The following is a 10926-nucleotide window of genomic DNA, read 5'->3' on the forward strand; positions in this document are numbered from 1 at the left end:
CCGCTTGTGCGTAGTCCAGGCAGGGGTCAGCACACTTTTCTGTAAAGGGGCAGATAGTAGTTACTTTAGGTGTTGTTGGCCATGTGATCAGTAGCAGGTAAATCAGCTCTGCCCTTAAGTATGAAAGCAGTAGCCATACACAGTATGTAAACCAAATAGGCGTGGTTGTATTTCAATAAAACTTACAAAAACTGGTGTTAGTTCAGATTTGGCCTGCAGGCTGTAGACCTCCTTGGGTCTCGAGTTTATTAGCCTTTCCTTGAAAATATAAATATTGTTCCATTTGCAGTGTTACTTACTTAGATTCTTGGTTTTTTGATTCTCTACTAGTAAATTTTTTTTAAATTACTGAAAATACAAGAATTGCTTTCATACTGTATTTTGGTCTCTGAGATTAGGGCACATCTGTCAGGATATTTTGTTTTATCAGGGTTACTTCTGTTGACTACCTCTTCGATTTTGGTGTCTTTTTTCAGTGCAGTTTTATAGTTGGTTTGCTTCTTCATATAGCCTTATAGTCTCTGCGTGCCTGTGACTTTTGGTGAAATGAAAATGTATTAGCATGCCAATTAAAATTTTCTACATATATGGCATTTTAGAATATTTTGGTCAGTGTAAGACATGAGCTCCTTTGGTATTTACTACTTGCTTATAATTGAAAATTTACAACCTTGTCAAGCTCCCTTTTAATGAAATTTATTGTAAAACATCAATGCCAATAAATTAATATTTTCACAATTCAATTGCTCACAAATTTTCGATTATACTTGGAATTTCTAAGTAATTTGTGCAATTTATGAATAAGGACTTAAAGCTAGATTCTTTTATCTTAATAGAGAAAAAGCAAATTTTGTGATTTACTACTTTTCTAGTTTATAAGTAGAATTTAAATTGCTTGATACATAAGTATTTATACAATACTGATGTAATTTAAAGTTCTATATTATTGTGATTTAATCATATGGAAATTCAGGAATTGATCAGAAGTGAGATTGTTTTCCACATCTGGTTAATAGAGTGAGATTGACACCCTGTGGGTGGTAAAGCATCATAAATATGCCTCATAAACCATGAATTATACATGTCTGTGTTATAACTGATGCTTAAGTGCATATACCAGGGAAGAGAAATTTAGCACTTATCTTATGTGGTAATGAGTTGAATGTCCCAGTGATAATAAAGTAAAACCACAGATCATTTGGAAATTATCTTTAATTTTGAGCATTTGCTGTATAATTAATATTACTTTCTCTTTTTAAAATAAGTATGTATACATATGGCAATGATGTTTACCCTGAGATTAACTTAATGTATTGAGAAATATTGTAAGTTCACTGTATTTTTTTAATAAATAAGACTACTGAACTAATGATTTAGTATAGATTAAAAATTAATGTCTTGCCCTGGCTAGTGTTTCTAAGTGGTTAGAGCACTGGTGCATGCACCAAAGGGTCTCGGGTTCCATTCTCCATCAAGGGTGCATACGTGGGTTGCAGGTTCGATCCCCAGTCCAGGTTCGGGTGCGTGCAGCAAACAACCAATATTTCTCTCTTTCTCTTCCCCTTTCCCCCCATTATCTTCCCCCTCCTCCTCTCCCTTCCACTTTCTCTAAAAATCAATGGGAAAAATACCTTCGGGTGAGTTAAATTATTGTCTAGAAACATTAAACTGGGCATTCCTCATGAAGGTATCATCTTGGATACTGCAGTGCTGATTTGAATGTTAGATAATGCTTGTACACCTATACTTGTTTCTGTATAGTGGCACATCTGGCTCTTTGGGGTGGTTTATAGGGTACAATACTACCGTGTTAGGTTCTCTCTGTGTATATTTAACAAGAACCATTCCGCTGTAAAATGAGTGTATATGGTTGTATGCATACAGTCTTATTGTGAACCTGTACATTGCAAAAAAGTCGTTTGGGAATTTGTAAAGCACTAAAGCACAACCACAAAAGAATGGTGTGCAGTTATTAAACATGATGTAGCTTAATTATAATGTTTGGTTTATAAAAGGTCCTTTCTATTTTCCATGGCAAAGACTTTGACACTTGAAAAATAGAAGCAATATTTGATTTATTTTTGTAAGTATTTAGAATATTTTAAATAAATGATTGTCCAATAACAGTATAATGTTGTAAAGTGTTTTAGTAAATAAAGTTTCTGATTCTGTGTGATGGTTATGATTGATTTTTATTAGGTACAGGTACACGTTTATTTGCTGCTTTAAATAAAGGACTTAAAATATTTAGATCAGAAAAGGAAAATAATAGCACTAATTTAATTTTTTTAATGTTGTTCTATGTTTGAGTTTTTTTGGTAAATGAGTAGATGTGTAAAAGTAATTTTTTGGTTTGCCCAGTTACATCCCCAGTTTCACTACTGGAATCTAGGCATTTTGTATTATTGTGGATTCAAAACATTTCTGTGTTTTCTTTGGCAGAGATTGCTACTCATCTCTTAATTTCCATTCTCTCGTTTGTCCTTTTGTAATAGAACCCCATATTTTAGCTTGTTACATTTACCTTACCTCTAGGGAGAAAAAAGTAAGTACTTCTTGGACTCCCTTATAACTAAGTAGGGTCATTTCACTGAGTTCCGGCCGAAGAAATGTGAATAGTAGTGATGTGTGCCTATTAAAAGAATGGGTATGTTTGCCCCAGCCCTTTCCCCTTCTAGAATGCCATGGTCTGAAGGTGACTATCAAGGACAGTGGGCCAACAAGGAAGAAAGGACTTGCATCCTTGAAATCACCACCTTGCCGTATCAGCTGCGGACCCGCAGTCCATATTTCTCTTATTTAAGCAAGCGGTTTTTCATAGCTATTTTATTTTGGAGTCTCTCTCTTCTGGCATCTTATTTTATTTCCCTATCTACACAGGCTTGTCAAAATAAGTTGTGAAAGTTTTTGAAAAGTGCAGGTGCTCCATGTTCTTGGATTATGTTTTGGAAAGGTTTAATTCCCTTGGTGTTAGTGGAGGCTCAATAAATGTTTGTTTAATGCTGAGAGTAAAGTTAATGTGCCAGATATGCAAAGGTGGGGACAAAAGTGAAGTTCTGTCTCACTTTAGGTAGATCTTCATGATCCCCAAAGACCACGATTCTCTAAATTTAACTTTCTGGACTGGCCCAACATCACATAATGTTATGAGTGCTTTATTAAGAGCGACTCAAGGTTCTAGACCTGCACTGACCAATATGGGGGTTGCTAGCCACATTAGATACTTAATCATAGATTTTAATGAAATTTTATTTCCTCATTATAGTCACACATGGCCATGGCTATGATATTGGACAGTGCAGATAGAGAACAGTTCTGTCATCACAGAAGATTCTCATGGACAGCTCTGTTCCAGAGGCCTAGGTTGAATGGACACATTCTGTATTTCTTGGAAGTTCCCCGTGATGTGGGATCACACACGTAGTGAGGTGAAGCTTTCAGACATATCCCTGCACAGTGACACACCCAGGGAGAGAGCCGCAGTGGGTTCTTCAGCTGGCTATGGGTCTGATGGTGAAGTGCTCCCTCCATCCTTTGCTCAGCTGGCTGCAGCATCTTGCTCTCAGTACCTGGTAAATGCTACATTTTGGACCTCTTGCTTCAGTGTTAACATTCCCCTCTTCCATAAATGCTTCCATAATTTCTCAAACAAGGTGAGAAATCAATTTTTCTAAAACTTGAAGTCTTTGTCTTAGTGACCTTAATTAATCTTACATATTTTTTAAAAACATCAGATGTTTTAAAAACATCTGTCCCTCTAGACTAAGTTTATTTATTTTTAATCCTCACTTAAGGATATTTTTTCCATTGACTTTTAGAGCATAAAGGAAGGGAAAACGGAAAGGAGGGGAGGGGGGTGAAAGAGAGAGAGAAACACCAATGTGAGAGAGACACATCGATTGGTTGCCTCCAGCACAAGCCCCAACTGAGGACAGGGATGAACCTGCAACCTAGGTATGTGCCCTTGACCCGGAATTGAACCCGGATCCCCTCAGTCCATGGGCCAATGTTTTAACCACTGAGAAAACCGGCCAGAGCTAGACTAAGTTTCTTGAAGTCGGGGACTATAGCTTATCTCTGTTTCCCTATGGCACTTGGAACACTGTCTTCCACAAAGTCAGCAAATATGTACCAGCTGAACTACACTTGTTGGTGATGGACCAAATATTTTCGGTAGAAATCAGTCTCAAGATGCTCTTGAAGGAATTGGAGGAGTGCATTGGAAGGAGCACCTATATAGGCAAGAAATTAACAGATCACGATATTTTATTTCAGCCCCACAACTAACCAGCACCTATCCCCAAGCCTCTTTCTTGATTTTACCACAAGTCATATTTCTATAAGCGCTTCATTGAGATAAAATTCACATACCATATGAACACGTTAAAAAAGTGTATAAATCAGAAGTTTGTAGGATATTCACAGTTGTGTGACCATCACCATTCTCTAAAAACATTGTCACCTCAAATAGAAACCCTGTACCCATTAGCGTCTGCTCTGCTGCTCCTCTCCTCCCAGCCCTGGGTACCACTAGTCTACTTCCTCTGCCTATTTTGGACATTTCATATACATGGAATCATATAAAATGTGAGCTTTCGTGAATAGACTCTTAAGCATTATGTTTTTAAGGTTCATTCTGTAGTATGCTTCAGTACTTCATTTCTTTTTATTGCTGAATAATGTTACATGTTTGTGCCACATTTTGTTTAGTTGTTCATCAGTTGATGGATTTTCGGGTTCTGGCTATTCTGAATAATTCTGTTATGAACATTCATGTCCACGTTTTTGTGTGGAAATAGGTTTCATTTATCTTGGATATATACCGCCACAGTCTGATTATGTCCCTCTAAAACTCTTATGTTGAAATCCTGCCCCCTAAGGTGACAGAAATTAGGAGGTACGACCTTTGGGAGGCGATTAGGTCATGAAGGCTCATAAATGGGATTAGTGCCCTTATAACAGGCCTGAGAAAACCTCCCTTCCCCTCCCACCATGTGAGGACACAGCAAGAAGGTGCTGTCCCTGAATCAGAAGGTGGGCCCTTGCCACACACCAGATCTGTCGGCACCTTCATGTTGGCCTTCCTGCCTCCTGCCTGCACTGTGAGAAAAACATTCTTGTTGTATATAACGTACCCAGTTTATAGTATTTTGTTATAGCAGTTCAATTGATACATATACTTGCGAATGAAGCTGCTGGGTCATATAATAAATCATGTTGAACATTTTGAGGAACTGCCAGACTGTTTTCTAAAGTGCTTGCAACATTTCACAATTCCACCAGCAATGTGAGTTACAGTTTGTCCACATCCTCACCTAAAATAGCTATTATTTTAGCTATCCTAGTATGTGATGTGGTATCTCATTGTAGTTTTGAGTGGCACTTCCCTAATAATTAATGAGGTTGACCATAGTTGGATATTTACTCATTCGTATCTCTATCATCTTTAAAGAAATGCCTATTAAAATTATTTTCCAGTTTTTTAAATTAGCCTATTTGTCTTTGTATTGTTATTTATTGTGGATCCAAAACATATTAGATATGTGACTTATAAATAATTTTATTCTGTCCTGGGGTTGTCTCTTCATTCTTTTGGAAGTTTTGTTTGTAGAACAAAAGATTTTAATTTTGACGAATTCCAGTTTACCAATTTTTTTTCTTTTTTACTTGTGCTTTTGGTGTTATATTTAAGAAATCAAAAGTCAGGAAGATTTCCTTCTATGCTTTATTTTAGGATTTTTGTAAGTTTACATCCTATACTAGCCTGTGAGCCATTTTGAGATAATTTTTACGTATGGTGTGAAGTAGAGGTTCAATTTTATTTTGCTGCATGTGGATATCAACTTCTTCCAATACAGCTTTTGGAAAAGATTATTCTTTCTCCATTGAATTGTCTTGGCCCCCTTGTTGAAAATCACCTGACCTTTTCTGAATGCTTTTATTCCTAAACACTCAAGTCTAGTGCCTTGGTCTGCACATCTACCCTTGTGCCAGTACCACATAATTGTGATTACCATAGCTTTGTAGTAAGTGTTAAAATTAGTAAGTATGAATCCTAAATTTTCCTTTTCAGGTTTGCTTTGGCTATTTTAAAATGCCACAGAGCTCACTTCTTACTGAGATCTGGCTTTTTTTTTTTTCTTAAGTGCTCAGATTGTTGCAAGAATTCAGTTAATTTCCATAGTTCTGGAAATGTTGATTTTGACAAGTTTGCTAGGCTTCTCAGGGTTTTTATGGAGGAGTGAATTTTGGGAGGTCACTTTGCCACTTGAGAAGTTCTTCTCTCCAGGTCAGATTTTTAGAAGTAGAAGGGGTCTTAGTGAGCAATCTTTGAAGTCCACATTGTCCAGAATATGCAACTAGGATGCAGAGAGGTAAACGGCTTGCTGCATAGGAACAGAAACGTCTGACATACGAAGCATTAACATTTCTGCTCTGCCTCAGTCCCTTGGCTCCTCCCCACCCAGAGCTTCAACAAACATTTACTGAGCATCTACTGTGCATCAAAACCATTAGGTACTGAACTTATGTGAGCAAGGCACAGCTGTCTCTGCAAAGCTGAGTATAATTGGGAGATTACATGGCAATAGCAAATTAAAATTTTTGACTAACATTCTCAGAGAATGGATGGAGGAGGGAGCAACTGACTGGGAGAGTCAAGAAAAATGTCATTGAGGAGTTGACATCAAAGTTGAATCTGCTGGGTGTGATTAGACGTTTCTTACAGAAAACATCTATAATAATAAAAGTGTAATATGCAAATTAGACCGGATGTCCTTCTGGAAGCCGGTGACCAGAGGGAAGCCCAGTTCCGTAGTGCCAGAGGGAAGCTGGTGCTGGCAGCCGGGAGAAGGAAGGCCTATGCTTGCAAGAATTTCGTGCATTGGGCCTCTAGTACTTTATATAAAGACACGCAGATTTTAAAGGACCTATCCTGCGTAGAGAATTGGTAGTTGGGCAAGAGATATGATTGAAGAGGTGAGCAGGTTTCAGATCCCAGAAATGGTCATACACCCAGCTAAGGAGCAGGCCCGCACATAGGGCTGTTCACAGAACCCACTCCTGAGAGCACTGTTCACCTAGACTACCAGTGACAGCCTCCTGGGCTTTCTCAATGTCGCAGCCCTGCCAAAAAACCTACAATGGTCCAGTAGTCAGTAGGGAGAAGGATTTACTGCTTTGTGAACCCGAGGAAAAGGTCAAATTGCCAGGAAAAAAAGGTAGAGAAATAAGCTCTCCAGTGTCATAACTAGAGGTGGTGTTTGAAATAACCATAACAGTGTTGTAGCTACAATTTATTATATGCCAGGTACACTATGTCTTTATTTAATATATATATATTAAAGTTATATATATATATATTGTTATTTATATATAACATAATATAGTGTACATATATTATAAATTCATACTTATATATTAAAGTAACAGTGTGTGTGTGTGTGTGTGTGTGTGTGTGTTTTTTTCCCCCTTCTGTTTTATCAGACAATTTAGGATAAGTTATGCTATAGTAACTAGCAGTCTCAAAATTTTAGTGGCTCACAATAAAATAGGTTCATTCCTCACATCGCATATCCATTTGAATCAGCTATGGCTCTGCTCTATGTCTTTGTCACGTGGATGTAGGCTGACAGGCCCTTATCTAGGACATTGCTGGTTTCATGGCAGAGAAAATGGAAACATGAACTACTAGCTTACTCTTAAGCACTGAGAAGAGACTCATGGAAGTTTTCTCTCATTTATTGGCCAAAGGACACGCCATTCCTGCATATATCAGGGTGGTTATGTGTAATCATCCCACAGGGAGGTACACCACAGAGAAAGGCCACCAGAGAGGGATAGTGGCTCTTTTGACCATCATCATCAACCGCACAGATATTAATTCTATTTGAAGACTGGGAAATTGGTTCAGCAAAGTAAAGTATCCTGTTTAATTTGCAAGCAAAAATTAATAAATGAGAATACCTGGATTGAATTCAGGCCAGCGTAACTTCAGAGCCCTAACCCCAGTTCATCTGATTCCCCGTGCTACCCAACCCCTGCACTGAGTCTTTTAATATTGTTTTGTGTGTTACCTTTGGACACTTGATGTATTTGGGTGAAGAGAAGCCTTTTTTTCTGACCTTGACAGTTGTACTAGGCACCATCACGATTCAGTGCCAGCCCTGGAAAGTGAGCTTTGTATTTGACCCTTTATTCTTGCTTAGTGTCTATTTCAAAAGTAAGAGGGAAAGGTTGTTAGATTTTCAGAGCAGAACAGATAGCTCATGTTGCATGCACAAAAACACAGTGTGACCCAAATAGTACAAAACGCCCATCTAAGAACATCAGCCTGTTCTTAAGAAATAAGCATGGAGAAATGGAATAGGTGGCCCCATTCCAGAAAGCCAGCTGGGAAATGGAACAGTGAGCTAAGGACAAGCCTGCACTTTCCACTGTGTCATTGAAGGAGTATAACAGAAGTTGGCATAGGGACCGAGAAATAGGACATTGGAGTGAGGTGACAGGACAGAGGAGTAGTGGCAGAGATCTAATTTTAGTCAATAGATACAATCTAGTGCCAGCCTACAATGATTCAACCCTTTTTAATTAAAAAAAAATATATTTTTATTGATTTCAGAGAAGGAGATAGAGATAGAAACATCAGTGATGAGAGGAAATCATTGATTGGCTACCTCCTGCATACCACACACTGGGGATCAAGCCTGCAACCTGGGCAAGTGCCCTGACTGGGAATCAAACTGTGACCTCCTCCTGGTTCATAGGTCAATGCTTAACCACTTAGCCATGCGAGCCAGGCAATTTCCACCTTATTTTATTCATTTTATTGGTCCCTACCAATATTCTTAATATTGAAAAAGACACTGTTCCTGCCCTGAAAGAATGTAGTACTTAACTATTGCTGTGTAACAGTGCACCTCAAAATGTCGAGGCTTAAAACAATAATCATTCATTTAAGGTTGGCAATTCAGGCTGGATTCAGTTGGGCAGTTCTTGTTTCGGGTGGGCTCACTTATGCATCTGCATTCAGCTATTGGTTATGGTTGGGTCTAGTTCATCTCAGTTGGCCCTTTGCACAGCTCTGTGGTGGGCCAGCTGTCATCTAGGGCAACATGACAGGAATAAGGAGGCCATGTGTTTCTCCTCATCCATCAGGGTAACATGGGCTTGTTTAAATGGTGGTCGCAGAGTCCCAAAAGAGCAAGGAGAAGCCCTAGCTCAGAAAAGTCATTTCACCACATTCTGTTGGCCAAAGTGGTCAGCATGCCAGCCCAGAGGACAGGGAAATGAACACAGAGTCCATCTCTTGATGGGGAGAAGTTGTCAAGCTGCACTGAAAGGGGTGTGAGTACAGAGGGGGAATTATTATGACTATTTTGGGAAATGAAAGTTGTTCTCACCCATCTTAAATTCCATAAAAACTCAACACGGTGATGAAACTTATGCTTCATGCTATGAAAGAGTCATTGGCACTGGACTAGCCCTTCTTCAACAACAACCAGAAAATTAGGCAAAGTAAATAAAAATAAGTTTTCAGCTATTGGAAAACGGACACTTCAGAACTATGATTCCCAAGAGAAAGGAACAAATGAGATAATCTCTAAAATATCTCTGGCTCTCCCTTCCTCTCTCAAAATCAATTTTTTAAAAATATTAGGAAAAAAAAAACACAAAAACGGTGCCTAGAGGCTTTTTCTACACAGGGTCCTCTCATGCACATGGCACTTCAAGGAGAAGCCTGCACTAAGCTGCCTGCCTCCTACACTCAGCTGCCTTTCTACACTATTTCTGCCATTTGAACCAGTCCTTGAGGAGTTCCTAGAATCCTGTTTAAACCAATAGGACTGAGGTTTCTCCATCCAATAAAGTGACATAGCTATATCCCCATTAACATCTCCACCAGCCAATAATCGAAGCAGCTCCATTCTGACCAATAAGGCCATGCCTTTGGACCAATCAAACTGTAAGGATTTGGAGTTCTCATTGGCATGAGGATGGACCAATCAGGGAGCAGGGGCCGGGACTTTTGTCTATATAAGCCAGTTCCCCTCTGGCTCAGGAGTGCACTTTCCCTTCCCACCAAACACTGAAAACCGTGTTTCCTTGGCTAGAGCAGAAACACTGAAGACATGTCACTGGAGCAGAGGAAAACAGACTCACAGGGGCAGAGAGAGGCAGAGTGGAGGAGCACAGAGCAGAGGGGCAAGGCCACAGGGCTGCCTCACAGCCTTGCTGTATCACCATTGAGCTGTTTTGCACTGAATACACTTTCCTTTACTGCACCTCAATTGTGAATTCCTGTTGGTGTTGAATTGGCACCAAGGACCATCTCTTGACAAGAGTTAGAGCTCTGAATTCCCTGTTCTGACAAAGCAGCTTTCTCACCCAGGAAGCTGTCCTGATTCCTCACTTAGTCACCTAGCCAGCCCCTGGCTCCTGGCTGTAAATATGTAGGGCATTCGGAGAGGCCTTTTACTGGACCCTCCCCCTACTGCATGCAGGCCTCCTCTGCCAGACCCGAGCACACTTTCATTCTAACTCCGTGTGTCCTGCTCCTTCTCTGCTGTAAATCCTCTGTCCCTGGACCAGTTTTAATGTACAGTGCAGTTTGCATGTGTCTGTGTCTCTTGGCAGGACAGCAGTAGAGAAAGACTCACAGCCTGGATTTGCTTTTGGGTAAAATCTGTGCCTTGGCCAGGGGGCCACAGAAAGTGTCATATGCTTGCACATTGTGTGTCAGACACTGATGGCAAAGGAGGAGGGGAAGGGGCCCTGAAGCTTTCAAACTAGACAAGAAATAAGAGAGATACAAATCAGAAGAAACCTTTGTGTAACGCTTGGGCAGGAAGAGATCTCAAATTAGAATCCCTCTAAGGAGCTTTTAGAGGGGGGAAAGGAGTCATTTTTTTCATTACCAGAAACTTC

The sequence above is a fragment of the Eptesicus fuscus genome, chromosome 9 (genome assembly GCF_027574615.1).
Source record: "Eptesicus fuscus isolate TK198812 chromosome 9, DD_ASM_mEF_20220401, whole genome shotgun sequence".
Taxonomy (NCBI): domain Eukaryota; kingdom Metazoa; phylum Chordata; class Mammalia; order Chiroptera; family Vespertilionidae; genus Eptesicus; species Eptesicus fuscus.